General features: G+C 45.9%; 1 protein-coding gene across 1 annotated transcript in view; it reads right to left on the reverse strand.

Moving 5' to 3' along the window:
• The window catches only part of CSPP1 (centrosome and spindle pole associated protein 1), a 2,775,649-nt gene that overhangs the window by 2,244,458 nt on the left and 510,275 nt on the right, over positions 1–20,916 (reverse strand). The gene's annotated exons all lie outside the window — the stretch shown is intronic.

Raw genomic sequence — 20,916 nt, forward strand, 5'->3', positions numbered from 1 at the left:
CGCTGAGTGCTCTGTAAAGACATGTTTTACTCTTCCACAGCTAACCTTTCAAGGACTTTTGAGGAGTAATGCTAACTTACCTCACTGAGGGCACTGAACTTTAAGCCAAACTGAAAAGGCTGAATATACCCTTTTCCAGTTATTTGGGTGCACATGTCACCAAAGTCCTGTCAGCTGTTGACAGCAGTGCTCTACATCAGCTAAACAAAAAGTGGAATACTTAGAAACTATACAAAACGGAGGAAGATGTAAAAGCATTTTACTGGGTAAAGGTCCAGGAAAGAGCTATAAAACTGTATATCCTGTCAGTTTTTCCATACATAAATGATGGAGCTTCAGTATGTCAGTTAAGTTAGTGACAAGCCCACAATTTTCCTTTCTCTGTCATCAGTAACTTGTTAGAACGTCTCTGATCCAGGACAATAGTAACTGTCAAAAAGCAGTGTCAATGTCACAGCGTGTAGCACACTTGTCTTTCAGGATAAGAGGATCAAAGAGAGAGTTCTATCCCAACACACTAAATCTGCGGATATGTGTTCTGTCGCTAATACTTCAGTGAAGCATTTGGGGTTTTGCACTCGCAAGGTGCTGTCCTTCAGAGCAGATGTTTTACCGATGCCTCTACCTGAATCGGTAATATCTCAGGTGGAAGTAAAAGATCTAAATGGCATTTAGAAAAACATGTAGTAAGGAGTAAATGTTTATTTAATTTAATCACACAAAATCAATAATGAAAAACCATGAAAAGCAGTTTATCATAAAGAGCCTGCAGCTCCAAAACTCTTCTGGCTGAAGTTACTGCTACTACAAAAGGCCATATTCCATGACAAGAACTTGATCTCAGATGTGGCAGCGGGCTCAAACGGACCCTGTGTGAGAGACTGCAGCAAAAAGGAAAGATCCCAAGGAGGAGAAGGGCCCTTTGCCGGGTGGTCTAAGTAAAACACCCCTTTTAAAAAGGTTTTACACAGTCGAGAGAAGGCTGGTTCCTCATACACATGGAAGTTGGAGATAGTTGCCAAATGAATTTTGATGGTCAAAAAGCTAGCTCTTTCCTAAAAAAGAGAGGACAAGAAAAGCAAAATATCTGAGATGGAAGCCGAAAAAGGGTTTAGGCTGTGCTGCTTAGCCCAAATAGAGAAGAGTTTCCCCTTACTAGCATAAATCTTTCTAATGGAAGACTTCTGGGAAGCCAGAATAAAGTCCTTAACAGCAGAAGGAAGCCTGGGCTGTTTCAGGATTACTGGAAGTGGACAAACCATACCATCAGATGAAGCATCTGCAGGTTGGGAACTGGAAGCAGAGAGGGATGGGAAATCAGATCCGGACTGGGATCTAGTACCCAAGGGGGGTACTTCAGATGAGACCTCAGAAGGGAAAACCACACCTGCCGAGGCCAAAAGGGGACGATGAGAATCAAGGTAGCCTTGAGGCGACAGGCTTTTTGTAGTCTCTGGGGATGAGCAGCAATGGAGGACAGGCGTAAAGGAGACCCAGGTGCCAATTGTGGACCAGAGCATCCCTAGGGGACTTCCCAGCTGGGGGAATCAGGGCAAAGCACCGGCTGCAATTCTGGTTGAGGGAGGATGCTAAGAGATCACAGCTCAGTTGATCCCAGCGAAGGAAGATCTCTTTCTCCATTGAAAGATTCAAGGACCACTCGTGCGGGTTCACAATAGCCCTGCTTAATCTGTCTGCCAACATTTTGGACTCCCGGGGATACGAGTTGCAACAAGAAAGTGCCCAAAGGAAACTGCCCATTCCCACATGCTCATGGCCTCCAGACAGAGCAAATATGAACGTGTGCCCCCTTGTTTGTTGAGGTACCACACAACCACCATGTTGTCTGTGTGAACTGCAAGGGTACCCGGAGGAAAGCAGTCCTGAAAGGTTTGCAGCATGAGGAGAACTGCCCTTATTTCCAGGACACTGATGTGCAGCTTGGTCTTTGCTTCGGAACATGTGCCTTGGAATGTCTTTTCCTGAAAATGCCCCCCACCTACCCAAACAGGGAAGCAGTGGTCACTGTGGCACCGGGGAGAGGAAGGGAAAAAGGTCTGCCTGCCAGAAGATCTGGAGACCGAATCCACCAGAGAAGATGATGCCTGCACACCGGTGTGAGGCATATCTGAGCTGACATTGAGTGGACTGGGGGGGGACCACGGCTCAGCTAGAACAGCTAGATTCCACTGAAAATCTCTCATGTAGAATCTGGTCAATGGCACCAGGTAGCTTGCCGCTGCCATGGACCCTAAGGCTCTGAGCACAAGGTGAGCCTGGGGACATGAAAGGTCAAGAAGAGATTGGATGTTGAGATCTGATGAGCTGTACCCGCCAGGCAGGAGTGCTGCAATCTCTAACACAGTGTCCAAATAAATCCTGATGAATTCTAGACTTTGAGACATAGTGAGATTGGTTTTGGGGAGGTTCACTGTGATGCCTAGTTGGTCAAAAAGTTGTAGAAGATACTGCAAGGCTGTGGCTAGACAATGCTTGGTGGAGGCCATGAGGAGCTAATCTTAGAGATAGGGAAACACCTGGAATCCTTGCAGTCTCAGCTGAGCTGTGACCACTGCCATTCACTTGGTGAACACCCAAGGGGGGGGGGGGCTGTGGTGAGACCAAAGGGCAGGGCTCTGAACTTATAATGATTGACCCATACACAAAAGCAAAGATGTCTCCTGGAGCGCCTGTCTACTCTGATGCGATAGTATGCATCCTGGAGATCCACGGAGCACATACAATCATCCTTCTGCAACAAAGGCACGATTGATTGAACAGTGACCATCTGGAACTTTGACTTCTTGACTCAGAGGTTGAGTTTGCTGAGGTCTAGGATGGGACATGCCCCCTCCTCCTTTTTTGGCACCAAAAAGAAGCAGGAGTAAGTTCCGGATTCTTGTTGTCCCAGGATGACTTCTTGCATGGCTCTCTTCTGAAAAAGTCTAAGAACTTCTTCCTGAGCTAGCTCCCTCTGAAGGGATGATGTATTGGGGAGGAGGCTGGGAAAAGGGAATAGAATAACCCCTGGAAATGATATTTAGCACCAAATGATCTTCTGTGATATTTACCCAAGCTAAAGGGTGCAAGAACAAATGACCCCTGACTGCCTCCAGGACAGTCGAACAAGCACTTCAGGAGTGCTACTGGGGCTTCTCAGAGAAAGGTTCTCTGGAGCCCTGATTTTGCAGACCCCCCCTCTGCCCCTGGGGCAGCATCTGCCATAGAACCCTCTCCTCGGACCTCTGGAGGAAGGTTCATCTTCACCGTCCTGGAAGGCAGACTGCAACCTGCAAAACCGCATCTTCCTGGCCCCTCGCTGCATCTTAGAAAAGGAGCGTTGGAGAATCTGATTCCAACATCTGACAATGTCTTGCTCTCCTGCTCACTGTGGGTAAGAGTTTCTTTGACCGAATGGCCAAACAGGGTAGAACCATCAAAAGGGGGGTTAGTAAATGATGCCTTAAAGGACTCTGTAAATCTGCAAAGCCGCAGCCAGGCATGACATTAAATAGCGATGCCTGTGCTGGCTGCACAAGAGGCTCCTTGCATAGCACTGACAATCACCCTCATCAAAGAATTAGCCAGGGAAGTGTGGATAGTTCGGGGGACACTAGTTTTCCCGGCTGGGAGTACCTTGGAAGTGGACAAGGTAAGTGACCAGGTCCCTTTGAAACCAGGTGAAATGTGCCAGATAATTCAGCACCGTCAGCCCAAAGGTGGCTGAGGCAAACACCAACTTTTCGTGCATGTCAATCACCCAGGGCTCACAGTTGGGCAGAATGACAGACATACTCTGTTCCTCCAGTTCCTTCTTTTTGGTGGCAGCCACCCCAATTGCATCGAGTGGCAAGCCTTTAGACCAAAACTGCTTGTTGGGAGGGGGGCTAAGGAACTTGCCAGCACACTTAGGGACAGGCTCCACATTACTGGGTTCCTTCCATGCCATAGTACCGATGAGATTAACAAGCTCATCTGCCTGAAGGAACACCCAAGAGGTAGACAGTCCTGTCCCAAAAGCATTCAGAAAAACAGACTCCTCTGAGGATGGGGGGGGGGGACCAACTGCCCTTAAGCTTAAGGATTTCCAGGATGTCCCTGAAGGAGACATCCTCGGGCGGACACCTGGGGGACCCGTCCTCTTCATTGAGGTTGGTATCCTCAGTGAGTGACTCAGCAAGGGAGTCTAAGTGTCTTCTCTTACATGATCTCTTCCAAGTAACCTCCTCCGGGGGGGGGGGAATCGGGGGAAAACTTGGAAGACAGGGGGACCCCGAGAGGGTTTGTTCCCACCTGAAGGCTAGTTCGAGAGGGCTGACCAGAGACAGGATGAGGGAGGCTCACAGTATGGGGATGGGAAGGCCTCTAGAAGGCAGAGGAGGAAACCCTCTAGAAGGAGAAAGTCCACTCTATGACTCGGAAAGCCGAAGGACTGGACAATGCTCCATCCACACTCCCAGCAGGAAAGTCCACCTTGGGAGGACGGGCTGAAGCAGGGCAGAACCTACCGCCCTCTGGACAGTACCGGCCCCGAGCTATCGAGGGCAAAAGCGCCATGGGGAAGGGACCAGTCCAAAAGACCAGGACCAGAACCCCCACCCAAGGACTCACGGGTGACCACTCGGGTCCAGGACTAGACCTGCATGGGGGGAGGCCAAGCAGGAGGACTCAGGGACTCTGACAGAGTGGGGGCAGAAGGGCACCCAGAAATCACTATTCCTCTCTCTGTATGGTCCAGGAAGTCCAAAACCATTCTGGCCGGATGAGGAGAAACAAAGGAGGGTGAGGGGAATAACCCCCTAGCCGGGTGGGCAGGTGATGGAAGAAACCCCAGCTCAATCTGAGCTTTAAGAAAGGACCTCATCATCCTGTCTATAACCTAAGGGAGTACACTCCTGGAGGATCTGGAGGCACTGGAGGATCTAGCTGGGGATGAGTGCCTGGATCCTGTGGGCCTCACCTCTAAAGAGCTGCTTCTATGCTTGGACACAATAAAAGACTGCCCTGAATTGAAATCTTCAAAACCAATAGCGGGATCCGACTCCGACCTCCCTGGATCCGAAGACAAAGTAGGATCTGAAGGCCTGGATCCCCCATGTCCCAGATCCAAGGGAGCCGGATCCGTGACTGATCTGGAAACTGCAGGATCTGAAGGCCTAGGACCACAGGCCTTGGATCCTGGGGTCAATTCTCACATCCAAAGGCTTAAAAGTGGCAGCCTCAGATCTGTGGTCCCACATTTTAGGATCCAAGAGAACAGGATCCAAGGGAGAAGAGACTTGGGTCAGATCTGGCACACTAGGATCCGTGAGTCTAATTTTCTTTGTAGAAGACGACCCCAAAGACAGGGGGAGGGGGCTTTCATTTTGTGCACTGAGGGTGCAGACTTGCCAGGGGACAGAGCCAAGGGACCCCTTAGAGCCACCCCTTTCAACAAGAGTTTGTTTCGGTGCTCGACCTAGGCCCTAGGATTGAATCCAGCACAGATGTCACATTCAACCACATGGTGGTGTGCGCCCAAACAGTAAAGACACTCCTCATGCAAATCGGAGACAGGCATCTTTCGTCCGCATGAAGAGCACCATTTAAAGCCTGTGGGCTTATCCGATACAGCACCAAAGCCAAAGGAACACACTAACTCACAGTCGAGAAGCAAGCCTAACACACACACACACACACACACACACACACACACACACACACACACACACACACACACACACACAATAAAGAGCCAAAAAACTACAAAAAGGCAACAACATTAATCAGGGGAAAGAACTACACACTAACACTACCACAGAAAAAGGTACCAAATGGAACATTCAAAACACTAGCCAAAAAGAGGCAAACAGAAACTACTTATCCCAAAACAGGGGCTAAGCCAAGAAACTTTTAATTATGTACTTACCATAACTTCAGATGTATGGGATCCATCTCGCCAACATTCATAACTGATGGGGTTCAGAGCCGATCCCTCGGCTCCGACTCGGCCACTATATAGTAGAACGAAGTCTCTAATTGGCTGGGCTACCCCTTATCCCACAATGCACCACGCCTGCTTCCCCAGATCTTGTTTGTTCGCTTTTATATACCTACATCCAGGCACAGAAACATACCAACAACTGTAACAAACTAAAGTCCTTCAAGAGAAAAACTCAGTAAGTAGCAACATTTCCTCTAAGTCCAATGGGAAGGGGGAAGGAGGAGACGTATGAATGTAGTAGATGGATCCCATACATCCGGGTTATGGTAAGTACATAACTAAAAGATGTAATGGGATCCTATCTCGCCTACATTCATAACTGATGGGACAGCATCCCTAGCACCTAAATCCCAAGTGGCTCATTGGAAAACACTCATGAGAACTGTGGAACCAAAGGAAGCTCTACCTCGAGAAGCCACATCTATCTTGTAATGAGAAATAAAGGTGTGCGGATTAGTCCAGGTAGCAGCCGCACAGATATCATCTATCGATAATTTGGAGTGAAATGCTACAGAAGTAGCCATTGCCCTGGTAGAATGAGCCTTGACTGGGAATGGTAGCTCTTTGCCGGACTGTGAATAGATGAAGAAGATGCAATCTTTAATCCATTTGGCTATGGTGGTTTTAGCCACCGGTTGACCCAACCTATTTTCCACAAAGGACACAAACAGCTGATCTGACTTTCGTGTCTGATTGGTCCTACTTAAATAAAACGCAGTTGTCTGTGAACATCCAACTGATGGAAAATATATTCTGCGCTATTGGAGAATTTGGGAAAAAACACCGGGAGCTCCAAGGATTGTTGAATGCATAAGGGGGATGCTACCTTGGGCAAGAAAGAAGGATTTAACTTGAGAGACACTCTGTCTTTGTGAAAAGTCAAATAAGGAGGATTAGAACAGAGAGCCTGAAGCTCTGAGACCCGCTTGGCAGAGGTTATTGCCACCAAAAAAGCGGTTTTCCAAGATAGAAATTTTAAATCACAAGTAGCTGCTGGTTCAAAGGGACGGGCAGTTAAAGAAGCTAGAACCATATTCAGATCCCAAGGGGGCACAGGATGGGCTATTGGGGGCCGAAGGAGCCACGCTCCTTTAAGGAAAGATTTGCAAAGCCTGTTTGCCATTAAGGAAGGCTCAAAGGAGACATGAAAATTAGAGATAGCCTCCAGTTGGACTTTAATTGTGGAAACTGAAGAGCCCAAATAAAGAAGCCAGGAATTCTAAAACCTGAGGTACTGGGGCGGTAAGGGGATCTATACCTCGTTGCTGGGCCCAAAGAGCAAACCTCTTCCACTTGCTGGAATACAGTTTAATAGTGGAAGGTTTGTGAGAAGAGGACAAAATGTGGATGACGTCTGGAGAAAAAGAGTTATCTCTGACTAAGGTTGGAAGTGGAGTAACCAAGTGGCCAACCTCAAGGATCTGAGGGATGGGTGAGACTGTCCCAACTGATGAGTCAACAGGTCGGGCACTAGGTCCAGAAACCATGGGCCCTCCACCGCATACCTCAGAAGGAAGGGGAACCAAACCTGACGAGGCCAGTGTGGAGCGATCAAAATCATGTCACTCCCTAGATAAATCGCCTTCTGTATCACCTTCGGGAGAAGGGGAACCGGAGGGAAGGCGTAAAGTAGACCGGGGGGCCAACTGTGAGCTAGAGCGTCCCTGGGAATCTGCCCCTGAGAGGGAGTTCAGAGTGAAGAAGTCCCTGCATTTCGCATTGTGAGGACTGGTGAACAAGTCGCAACAAGGGAGGCCCCACTTGGCGAAGATGTTTGCAGCCACCCTGTCGTTGAGGGACCACTCGTGGGGTAACAGGAGAGTTCTGCTCAGCCTGTCTGCAATCACATTGGATTTCCCCGGAATGTGCGTTGCCACTAGGAAACGCTGGGTAGAAATCGCCCAATGCCACACTCTCATGGCCTCTCGGCAAAGAGGGTAGGACCTGGTTCCGCCTTGCTTGTTTATGTACCAGACTACCGACATGTTGTCGGATAGGATCGCAATAGTACCCCGTGGAAGAGCATGATGAAGTGCTTGCAACACCAGTAGCACCGCTCTCATTTCCAGGATATTGATATGTAAGTGCGTTTTGTGAGCCTGCCACGTGCCTTGGACAGACCTGTCCAGATAATGACCCACCCACCCTGTCTGGGAGGCGTCCGTGGTCACCGTGGCGACGGGAGGCTGAAGGGCAAAGGGTCGCCCCTGGTCCAGGTTGGACCGAAGCAGCCACCAACGTAGGTCCCGACGGCAAATTTCGGTAATCTGGACCAAATGGTTCAGGGGAAGTTCCTGAAAGGGCCATTGAACCGACAGTAGCCATTGCAGCACCCGCATGTGCAGCCTGGCTAAGGGGACTAGTAGAATAGTCGAGGCCATTGTGCCCAATAACTGCAGAATCAGTCTGGCCTGAACTCGTGATCTGGGTAACCCTGTTGGTTTGAACCTGAGACTGCAGGACCTGAATCCTTTCTACAGGCAAGAATGCCCGCATTCTTCTTGTGTCTAACTCTGCGCCTATAAATGTAATACGCTGAGACGGCTGCAGCACAGATTTTCCCCAAATGAACGTGATTTCTAGTGAATGACCCAAACTGACTGTGGTCATAAGCGCCCGAACTAATAGATGCTTGGAGGTGGCAGTAAGGAGCCAGTCGTCTAGATAGGGAAACACTTGGAATCCTAGACTTCTCAAGTGAGCTGTCACCACTGACAGACACTTGGTGAACACCCTGGGGGCTGTGGTGAGACCAAAGGGCAGTGCTCGGAACTGGAAATGACTGGTTCCCAGGCGGAAGCGTAAATGACTCCTGGACTCTTGACTTATCAGAATGTGATAGTAAGCATCCTTGAGATCTATGGAGCACATCCAGACATCCTTCTCCAATAACGGGAGAATGGACTGAAGGGTGACCATTCGGAATTTGGATTTTTACAAAGCGATTCAATGAGCTGAGGTCCAAAATGGGCCTTAAGTCCCCTGTCTTTTTGGCACCAAAATAGTCTTGAGTAAGTTCCTGATCCGATCTGGTCGGCGGGGACAGGCTGGATGACTCCTTTTCTTAGCAGCTTTGAAACCTCGACCGCTGCTTGATCCCGCTGACTGGGTGGCACATCCGGGATTTTCCTGATAGGAAGAGGGGGGATTCTTGGTGAAAGGGATGAGATAGCCTCCGGTTATGGTTCGGAGCACCCAGTGATCCTTGGTGATAGATTCCCAAGCCTGTGGGTGTTCCGCAAAACGACCCCCGACTGGCTCCGGAGATGCGCAGTCGGGCCACGTCTCAGGGACGGGGAGCGTAGGATGGACCACGAAAGGAATCGCGGTCTCCAGAGTTACGGGGGCCTCTGCCGCCTCTGGGGTGGCGTCTTCCTGAATTCCCCCCTCCCTGCCTCTAGAGGGGGGATCACTCGGTGGAGTAGGGAAAGACCTTTGAGATTTCCTGAACCACATTTTCCCTCCTCTCTGGGCCTTGGGGTAAGGTCTAGAAGGAGCGGAAAAACAGGCCCCCATGGCAGTCAAGGTCTTGCCCTCCTGCTCGCACCGAGTCAGTGTGTCCTTCACCTTGGGTCCAAACAGGGTGGACCCATCAAAAGGGGCGTCAGTGAAGGAAGACTTAAAAGCCTCCGCAAAGGGACACAAGCGTAACCAGGCGTGTCTTCTAAGAGCCATGCCTGTTCCCGCTGCTCTACTCGCCCCTTCGGCAGCATATGAGATGAGCCTCATGGACGAGTTGACCATCGAAGATAGGGTAGTCATCTGGGCGCCAACAGTTTGGGCTAACACCTCAGGAAGGTTACCCGTAAGAGACTCTCCTAACTCTTTGAGGAGGTCCCTTTGGAGCCTGGTGAAATGACAAAGGTAATTCAGCGACTGCAGGGTAAAGGCCGCTAAAGAAAGGGTACGCTTCCCGTACCTATCCATGCTCCTGGAATCCTTATTAGGAGGGTGAATAGACGTTGAAGCCTCTGCCACGTCCTGCTGTGTGGCAGATGCCACCACCATCGCATCTACTGCAACTCCTTTGGTCAAAAATTCCTTTTGAGGAGGGGCTGAGAGGAACTTGTTAGGCCTGGCGGGCACCAGTTCCACAGAATCAGGGTGTTCCCACACCCTTCGAGAAACTAAATCTAGCAATTCATCGAAGGGTGGAGACACCCAGGAGGCGGAGGGCTGGGCCCCAAAAGCCTTGAGGAAGACTGACTCCTCTGCAGAAGGGGTTTTGGACTGCCAGTCACCTCTCTGTCTCAGGATCTCGAGGATATCTGAGAATGAGACGTCATCTGAGGACGATTTTGGGGACCCCTCTGCATCATTGAGGTCAGTATCTGAAGTGATAGACTCATCCTGGGAGTCAATGTGCTTCCTCTTGCACAATTTCTTTCTTGGAGGTTCATCCGAAGCGGATTCAGAAGGACCTCCCGGGAGAAGGGAACCCCCCAAGGGGGTATCCTGAGGCCCTGGGGCCCCGCTGTCGTGGGAATGAAGCACACCAGAAGCACCAGTTCCCAAGTCTAGGGATGGTGAGGTAGAGACTTGCTTAGCCGGCAAGGACATGGCCAGTGCACTCCTCATGGCCTCAAAAGCAGGACCTCCAGACTCTACAGAGGATACCGGCTGAGAGACCACGATGGTACCGGGAATCCTTGTGGCCGACGCTCCGAGGGGAAGACTAGGCACCGAAGCTACCAGTTCCAAAGTGTTCCCCTCGGCCCCGACCGAGGAAGTCCCGGTACCGAACCCTGACGTCGAGGACAGGGTAGGAATGATGGTTGGAACAGAGATGCTCCGAGGGAGTCTCGGTTCCAACTGGACGACTCTGCTCTAATCTACCATCACCGACTCCAATGGCTCCGAGGAGGTTGGAGGAGGAATCGGATGTGTCAAAGTGGGGATCGGCTCCGGAGCCGAGTGGGCTGGAGCCGAGACCATTTTTGCAAAAACCGGGGACTGGAAAAGCCTCTGGATAACTTTGTCCAAATCTGAGTCAGACAACCTGGAGGATTTAGAGGAAATAGATGGGGGCCGAGACGACTTCTCTCTTGGCTCCGAAAGACCAGGGGACCGGCTCCGAAATGGCTCCAACACTATCGGCACCAGATCCGGAACCGTATGTATAAGTATCGGCGCCGAAGGGGGAGAGTCTGAGCTGCACACCTCCAACGGCTCAGAGACCAACGGAGCCGAAGCAGATGATTCGCCTCTCGATCCCCCAACCTGCGGCTCTGACACCAATGGAGCCGAGGAAAGAGGTATCGAGGCAGACCCTTCCACCCGAGGCTCCGAAGCCATTGGAGCAGAGGAAGAAGAGGTCGACCTATGCTTCTTGGAAGTCGGTTCCGACGGACTGGTCGGAGCCGACGACCTTTTCTTTTTAGAAGCTGGAGAGGAAGGAGAAGCCAAAGCTTCCTCAAAGGAGGGCTTAATAAGGCCCTTAAGTATCAACTTATTTTTACGTTCTTGAAGGACCCTAGAGGAAAAAGCATGACAAAGACTACATGTTTCCTGTAAATGTTTCGGTCCTAAACAATATACACAAACAGCATGGCTATCGGTAATAGACATTTTGTAGTTACACTTGGTGCACTTTTTAAAACCAGACTTCTGCTCTTTCGACATCCTGTCACACCACAGTTTTACCACAATGAAAAAAACAACCTTCAGTAGGGCACAAGCCCTTTGACTCAAATGGGACTGGCCCGAGATACAGCACCCAAAACGGACAGAGGCCCTCTAACTTAAACGGGCTTAGCCCAATAAAACAGAACGTACATTAAGACAAATTTAGCACATCCACACACAAATAAGGACAAGGGCCCTCTAACTTAAACGGGCCTTGCCCGGTAAAAGAAAAAAAAAATACCAATCACACCAAAAAAGTTTACACACACACGTAAAGCTGTTAAAACAGCTGTTTGTTAAATTTATGAAGAAACCCCTAGGTCAAAAGACCAAAAAGTAACCAAAAAACTACTTCGCTCCAGCCAAGTCGAGACCACGTCTAGCTTGAAAAGCGGCAAACGACATCTGGGGAGGAAGGCGTGGTGCATTGTGGGATAAGGGGTAGCCCAGCCAATTAGAGACTTCGTTCTACTATATAGTGGCCGAGTCGGAACCGAGGGATCAGCTCCGAACCCATCAGTTATGAATGTAGGATCCCATTACATCCCACATTTATTTATTTATTTACTTTATTTCACATTTGTTAACCGGGTTAGTCCAACTGGGTATGAAATTACCCATTTTCAGTGGAGACCCGAAGGGAAAGGCCCCGAACAAAACATACAAATGCACACAAACAGAGACAAGTTAACAATATAAAGAGCAAAAAAAAAACTTATGGATACAATGGATAAGAAAAATAAATGTAATCCAAGGAATAGTACATAGCTATATAAAAGGTCAGAAGAAGGAAAGTGCAAAAGAAGATAAGAGTAGAGGAGGAATGAAGTGATCTAGAGGGAGGAGAAAAAAATAAGAGTAGTAGGATAAAGTAAATTATATAAAGAGGGAAGGTAAAGAAAGAAGAGCAGGTTGGATAAAGTAAGATAAGAAAGAGGAAAAAGGTCTTGATAAGTCTACTGGAGAAATGGGAATATGGAAATGGAGGATTTAAGTAGGATGTTTACAGGTACATATAGGGTTGTTATGGAGGTATAAAATAAGGTCATGTTTGAAGTTAGGAAGAAAGGTATGACTTCTAATATGGAGTGGAAGATTATTCCAAATAAGGGAGATGGAGTGGTTATAAAGTATTTTACCTATGTTAATATTGGGTTTATAGACTTGAAGAAAGAGTTTATCAGAGCTGCGCAGGGACCGCGGAGGGGAGTACCAGATCATCAGGTTGGACGGAGATGGACAGAGTTATAATTAAGAATTTGGAAAGCCTGGATCAACTGACATTTGGTCAGAAGTTGTGGGAATTCGAGCCAATGTAGTTCTTTGAGAGCAGAACAGTGATGGGATTTATAGGGGCTGCTGATGACAAATCTAGCTATTTTGTTATAAGTTTGGTCAAGTTTTGCCAGCAGGTTATATTGTAAATTGGAAAATAGAGGGGAACCATACAGGAGGGCAAAGAGGAGATAGGATTGGACTAGCAGTAGTTTAGAGTTGGCGGTCAGGAATTTGCTGTTTCTATATAACATGCCCAGTTTTTGGTGTGTTTTCTTTATAGAATGAAGTATGTGGAGGTCTAGTTTGAATTGGTCGTCAATGATGACACCTAGAAGTTTAGTGTGTAAATCTGGTGATATGATGGTGCCATTTAGTGAGGATACGTGAAAGGTGGATTTGTGATGGGCTAGAGCTTTAGGTAGGAATACTAAGAGCTAAGTTTTAGAGGGGTTCAGGATAAGTTGATTGTTGGAGAGCCACTTCTCAACAGTGTGAAATGAAGACTGGGTGATATGGTGGAGGTTACTGATAGAGTCAGAAATGGAAATCAGAGTTGAATCATCTGCATACTGTATGATAGGGAGAGATTGCTGGCAGTGTGTAGGCCATTGGTGAAGAGGTTGAAAAGGAGGGGGCCAAGAATTGAACCTTGAGGAATTCCAGTCTGGACTGGTAGAAAAGGTGAGAAGGAATTTTGCCATTTAACTGTTTGTAAGCAACTGGACAGGTAACTAGAGAACCAATTTAGAGTGGGGATAGAAATGTTCAGCTAAGAAAGTTTTTGAAGTATAATTTTGTGAGAAACAGTGTCAAAAGCCTTTGACAGATCTAAGAAAAGGCAAGACACAAGTTTATTATTGTCTCTGGCCTCAGCTACTGTATGAGAGAAGGATAAAAGTGCTGTATTAATACTGTGTTTGGGCCTAAAACCATGCTGGGTGTTGGTTAAAAGATTGTTTTGAGTAAGGTGGGAAAGCAGTTGAGAATGAATACACTTTTCTAAAATTTTGGAGAGGGGAGAAAGAATAGCAATGGGATGGAAGTTAGATGGTTCTGTGGAGTTTCCACCCTTATGTAGTAGGATAGTATAGTATTACTTCCAAATAGAGGGAAAAATAGATTCTTGGATTGAGCGGCTTATTAGAATGGAGACAGGAAGGGCCACAGAGTTAGCAGCAATTCTTAGAAACTGGGAAGGTAGGTTATCGGGGGGGAACAAGGTTTGAGTTTACTAAGGAGAGTTTTAATATAACTAACAGATACAGGTTTGAGCAAGAAAGGGTCAGAGAGGTTAGAGGAGTCAGATTGGGGGTATGGAGAAAAAGTGGGTGTGGTAATAGAAGTGATAGTACTGGAAGTGGAATTAGAGCTGGGGTTGGGAATATTAGAAGTGTTAGGTACAAGTTTAGAAATGGTATCAATAAAGTAGTGATTAAAATTAATGGCAGTATCTGAGGGAGATTGACTGGGAAAAGGATTGGGGATTGTGGGTGAGCCAGGGTTGAGAAGAGTTTTTATGGTTGACCAGAACTTCTGGGGGTTAGTAGGTTTCAGAGATTGATCAGAGGGGTAAAATTTTCTTCTGTCCTGGTTGACTTTTTTTTTGTAAGGTTTCTAAGTTCCACGTAAGATTGAAGGAAGACAGAAGATTTGTTTTTTTGATATTGTTTCCAAGTGACATCTCTTTTATGCATAAGGTGGAAGGTTTCTTTGGACAGCCAGGGGGCATGCTTAGCTTTGATTTTTATTTTCATGATAGGGGCCAGAGAGTTGAGTATGTTTAGGAATGTCTGGTTGAAGTAGCTAACTGCATCATTTAAAGGTAAAGAATATAGGCAGGACCAGTTAATATTTGAGAGAATTTTGTTAAAGGAAGTGATACTGAAATTTCTTTGGTTACGGGTGTATTTAAAGAGATGAGAACAAGTGAGTTTGGGTGAGTACCTAGTAATGTGGATAGGTAGGTGGTCACTAATTTAGTCAGATAGTGTACCTGGCTGGTGGTACAAATTAGGAGAATTTACGAAAATCCAGTCTAGGATAGAATTGGAGTGGTTTTTGCCAAGGTGGGTGGGGGAGGAAACAAGCTGAGTAAAACCGTGTAGGTTGAGACTATGAGACGCTGTATTAGAGTTAACCAAGTTCCAGTTAATATTTACATCCCCAAGTATAACAGTTTCAAAGGGAATGTGATGAAAACAAAAAGATAGGATGTTTTCAAGGATGGTGATATTATTCCCTGGTGGAATACAGAATGAGGCTATGGCCATTTTTTGGTAGTTGTTGAGATGACGGGTTACTATGAGTAGCTCTGCAGGGTGGAAGGAAGGAGGGGTAACTGAAAGTGGTAAAATATTGAGAGAGTCAGAAAAAAGAATGGAACCTCCCTTTTTGCTAGGTCTGTCCTGTGTGTATATATATATATATATATATATATATATATATATATATATATATATATATACAAAACGGGGGTGGGAGGGGGGAGACAGATCTCAAGAGTTGTGGATGTGGGGTTTTAGCCAAGTTTCAGAGAGTTAAAATGTGGGGAGTGTAGTGTTGAATGAGAGCATGGAAATCAGGCACTTTGCTGCAGATACTCTGGATATTAAGGGAGAAGAATTTAAGTCTTTTGGTTTTGTATGTAGAAGTGAGAGTGGATGAGGAGGTACTAGTGAGAGTAGGATTGCTAGAAGTGTGGGGGAAGAAGTAATAGTAACAGTAGATGGAGTAGAGGAATTAGAAGATAAGAGTTAAATATTAGGACCGGGGTTGGGATGTATATCACCTGAAAGGAGGAGAGTTGTCAGGATAGAGTACAGTGAGTGTGAGCATACAGGAGTATTGTAGGACCTGGATAGATTTTGGGAGGGATGTAGGTTCCGAGTGGAGGGTAAGGGGAGAATTGCAGGGGAGTGTGATAAGATGTGACATATGTCAGTGTAAATAGCAGAGGGAAGAGTAAAAGAAATGGCAACATCATTAGTGATAGGCATTAGGCAATAGTTACAACAATACGATATATAAAGCAGTTCTAAATGTGACAAGCAGTCTCTAGAAAAACTAAAGAGATATTAATATATACCACAAAATATATGTTCGTTACAAACCAGAAAATACGTGGCAATATAGAAACCTCAAAAGGTCCCAACAATAAGACTGCAAACAAAGTTTGTCTTAATCAAAATACAAAACACTTTCTCCTAAATTAGCAGACAGCAGTCACCTGATCACCGATCCAGTAAACTTCCAAAATAAAATGTGACATATAAGTAAATGCAGACAGATTAACAAAAGCAGATAATCTGCAAAAAATGGAGACAACAGTTAGATAAAAGTATAGATATCTTTCGCTATTAAATGTTTTTCATACATGTGCATATAGTATAGAACATATTGGAATCATGAGTTTAAGAGCTTTTATCATGTGCTTTCTATTAGGCATTTAATTGTTTTTTTTACTAGAAGTGATACCATATTTAAATGGAGCTGAAGTACTTTAGTATTGTTTTAAGTCTGAAGAAGCGTCCTTGGAGACGCGAAAGCGCTTACTTTATGGAATAAAGAATATATTTTTTACTCAGTGGTTTGCTTCGATTGTTGTGGAGTACCTGCCATTCTTCTACATTTGATTTTGGACATTTTTGCTTGGAGGTACTTTACCCTTGTGGTGTTTTCTCTCTTTTTTGTGCATTAAGAAATAAAACAGCTAAAAGCTGTGCAAGCAGTGAGCAAAGTACCTAAAAAGCAACTCCGCTCATATTCAACAGTCATTTACAACAAATCCAAAATGTAGAGGTCCCGATAAGCAAACCCTACAGATGACAACTCGCAGGCAAAGTTTCATCTAAAAGAATTATCAAGCACCCTTTACAGAAGGTTGCTATTCACAACTGTGAGGGAGCTAAAACAAAGGCCCAAACGTTGCACAGGCAAACCAGTCCCAAAAAAACGACCATTGCAGCTATTCAGCACAAGGCCCATTTGTAGCTGAAGAGTGGCAAATGACATCTGAGGGGTTAGAGGGCAAAAAGGGATCATGGAAGTGGGAGAAGCTCGACTCTTGAAGTTGTCTGTAATGTGCCAGTTCAGATCCATGACCCAATTGTGTGTAATAGTGACATGGATAACATCACATCCTGCAGTTCTTTGCAAGTAAAAACTTAATTGTCTATGTACATTTAGAAGGCGCAATGAGTATTTGCCTTTGTTCTGGTAATTAGGGAAGAACACTGGCAGCTCAATAGACTGATTTAGGTTACTTTCTGACACAACCTTTGGAAGAAATGAAGGGTTAGTACATAAAAACTGTCCTTATGAAAAACCATGTAAGGGGGCTTGGTGCACAAGGCTTGCAATTCTGAGACTCTTCTGGCTGAGATAATAGCCACTAAGAGTGTTGTCCAAAATAGAAACTTCAGATCACGTGACCGAAGGTTCAAAGGAGGGAACAAGTGATGTTGGTTAAAATGAAATACAGATCCCAAAGAGGAGTTGGAGGAGTTGGATTCTTGTATGGGGGGGGTCTAATCATCGTTGTTCCTTTCAAAAGGCTTTACAGAGTCTGTGCGACATGATCATAGAGCAGTTTTCTCCCACATAAAAATTTGAGACTGCTGCTAGATGGACTCTAATAATAGAAACAGCTGCATCTTCATGAAAAAGTTTTACTGGAAATTCCAGGATAGAATGTATGGGAGCAGAAAAGGGCTCTATCTGGTTTCCCTTCGCCCATATTACGAACCTATTCCATTTACTCTTGTATAATCTTCAAACAGAGGTTTTATGGGAGGACAACAAGATATGTTTTACAAGAGAGAAAAGAAAGTGAAACCTGGCAATCAAGGGAACTGGAACAGCCAAGCTGTCAGCTTGAGGTTTTGGAGGCTGGGATATCCCATTCCCAACGTATGTGTCAGTAGATTTGGAGTCATGTCCAGAATCGATGGTGATGGTTCGTCCAGAAGATTCAGCTGTAGGAAGGGAAACCTGATTTAACAAGACCAATAGGGTACAATCAGGATTATCGTGTCTCCAACAAACTTGTTTTCTGCAAAAACTTGGGAATCAGGGGAATCGGAGGGAAAGCATATAAAAGTCCCAGCGGCCAATCGTGACTAAGTGCATCCCTTGGTGACTCCCTCATAGGAGGGATTAGGGCAAAGTTGTTACTGCATTTGGTATTGGTGGGTGAAGCAAAAGGATTGCAGCAAGGCTGGCCCCATTTTTGGAAAATCTTTTCCGCTACATTCTGATTCAGGGACCACTCATGTAGCCATAATATGCCCCTACTCAATTTGTCTGCAATCACGTTGGATTTCCCCGGGATGTGCATTGCAACCAGAAAATGGTTGGAGGACATTGCCTATTGCCAAACCCTTAGAGCTTCTCAATAGCGGGGTAAGATCCGGTTCCTCCTTGTTTATTTATGTACCAGACTACCAACATATTGTGAATTGCTATCGTTCCAAGAGGGAGAGAGTGTTCTGAAATGCTTGCAACGCCAAGTGCACAGCTCTCGCCTCTAGGATGTTTATGTGCAAGTGAGCCTCGTGCTCCTGCCAGGTGCCTTGGACTGTATCACAGATAATGCTCCTTCCACCCTATCTGGGAAGCATCTGCGGTCATCATGGCCTGGGGTTGAGGGGGGATAAAGGGATGGCCTTGAGATATTGAAGGAGAGTGAATCCACCACTCAAGATCCTTTTTGGAAGAACTGGTTATGAGAATCTTGTGTGACATTGATAATTCCAGGATCGACCACTGTGTGAAAAGTAACCACTGAAGGATCCTTATATGTAGGCGAGCTAGAGGAACAAGTACAATAGATGCTGTGATCCTCCCTAGAACTTGTTTTGCACTGGCTTGAGTTTTCTGGATTTAGCAATTTCACATGTAAATGGAGACTGTGCAGTCTGTCATAAGGAAGTCTTGCTATCAGCGTGGTTGTGTCCATCTCTGCTCCTATAAAATTTAAGTTTTGAGATGGCTCTAGAGCACACTTGTCGTAATTTATGGTAATGTCTAGGGAGGAGCAAAGGTTGAGGTGTATAGTCCCTGGCTTGTAGCAGTAGATGCGTGGTCGGGGTGGTTATGAGCCAGTCCAGATATGAAAACACCAGGAATCCTAGGGGTGTCAGTTGAGCTGCCACTACGGCTATCGATTTGGGGAACACACACTGTAGTGAGACCAAAGAACAGAGCTGAAAATTGGAAGTGACTGGCTCCTAGCCAGAAGGGTAAGAACTTTCTGGATTTTCTTTTCATTAGGATGTGGTAGTACGCATCCTAAGGTCTACAGAGCACATCCAATTGTCTTTTTCCAGGAATGAAGTATCGACTGCATTGTAACCATCTGGAACTTGGTTTTCTTCATCGATTTTAGTCTGTTGAGATCCAAGATTGGTCACCAGTGCACTGTTTTCTTTGCAACTAAAAAGAATATTGAGAATGTTCCGGATCCTCTCTGGTCTGCAGGGACTTCTTTGATGACTTTTTCTTAGCAACTTTTGAATTTCTAAAGTTGCTTGTTCTTTTTGACTGGGTGGTACATCTGTAACTGATTTGTTTACGGGACTGGGGAAAGAGAAGGGAATGATATGATCCCTGGATATTATGCCCTGCACCCATTTGTCATTGGTTATGTCTCGCCAGGTTTCTAGGTGCAGCAACAGTCGTTCTCAGTCTGCCTCCAGAGGCAAGCAGTTGGTCACACTTTCAGAAGTGCTGAAAGGGTCTGCCAACGAAGGAGTCTCTGGAGCCCCGATTCTGTAGGCCTCCTCTGCCGTGAGGATGGTGTCTTCCATTATTGTTCTCTCCTCTGCCTCTGGGGGAACTACCACCTTGTGTGTGACCTGGTAAGACCTTTGTGATTTCTTGAACCACATCTTTCCACTACCTCTCTGACCCCTGGGAAATGGTCTGGTGGGTGTGGAAAAATGTACTCCAACGGCAGACAAGGTCTTACCCTCCTGTTCATATTGGGTTAGCGTTTCTTTTACTTTGAGCCTAAAGAGAGATGAGCCATCAAAGGGAGCATTAAAAAAGGAAGGCTTAAAGGGCTCCGCGAATTCACAAAGGAACATCAAGGTCTGCCTCCTATTAGATATGCCTGAACATGCCACCCTACTCGTTCCATCTGTTGCATATGGAATGAGTCTCATGGATGAGTTGACCACTGAAGTGAGGGTAGCGAGCTGTGCAATGACCTTATCTGCTGCTGCAGCAGCTACAGCTGGAAAAGAAAGAGATTTGATATGGTACAATATTTATGCAAAAGAGAAAGCCAAATTAATCAATGCAAGTAAGGCAGGCCCAAAGATATTGAAAGAGAAATACAGACAAAGGCATCCAGATATGGAAAATTTCACAATAGAAAATATCACCTAGATGGAACGTAGAAAAAAGATTAGTAAAATAGAAGTTGAGGTTATAGAGTGCCTGCGAAGTGAAGGATTTGGTGTAGATGGTCTAGCACAGGTTACAACATAGTATGATTAGTGAGTCCCCATAGCAGGGAGGACCAGGAAACATCTGAACACAAATATGGACATGGGAAAGAAAAGGAGATTTAATATGGTGCAATATTTATGCAAAGGAGAAAGCAAAACTAACGAATACAAAAAGAGCACCACAAAAGATATTTGAAGAGAAATACAGCCAAATGAATCTGGACATAGAAAACTTTACAATACAAAAAATAAGAAAACAAAGAGGAAAAGTAGAAAAGGAGATTAGTAATGGAGAAGTTAAAGAAATAGAAAAAACATGAAGGATTCAGTTTAGAAAAGCTAATTCAGAAAGCAGCACAAGAGGATAGAGTAATGGATATCCAAATTAAGGGGAAAAATCAGTGGAACAGGAAGCAATTTGTCAGGTGCCATATGAAGATAATTTGGAGCCTTCCACAGGAAACCAATATAAACATTCATTTGAAGCTAGACAGCAAGGTAAGGAAGAGGAAACTGTGGAAAATCTGATGAAGTCAATGTTGAGGAGTGATAGGCCAGTGAGTTCCCATATGACAGAGC

The sequence above is a fragment of the Protopterus annectens genome, chromosome 3.part1 (assembly GCF_019279795.1).
Source record: "Protopterus annectens isolate FY-2018-M chromosome 3.part1, PAN1.0, whole genome shotgun sequence".
NCBI classification, from domain to species: Eukaryota; Metazoa; Chordata; order Ceratodontiformes; family Protopteridae; genus Protopterus; species Protopterus annectens.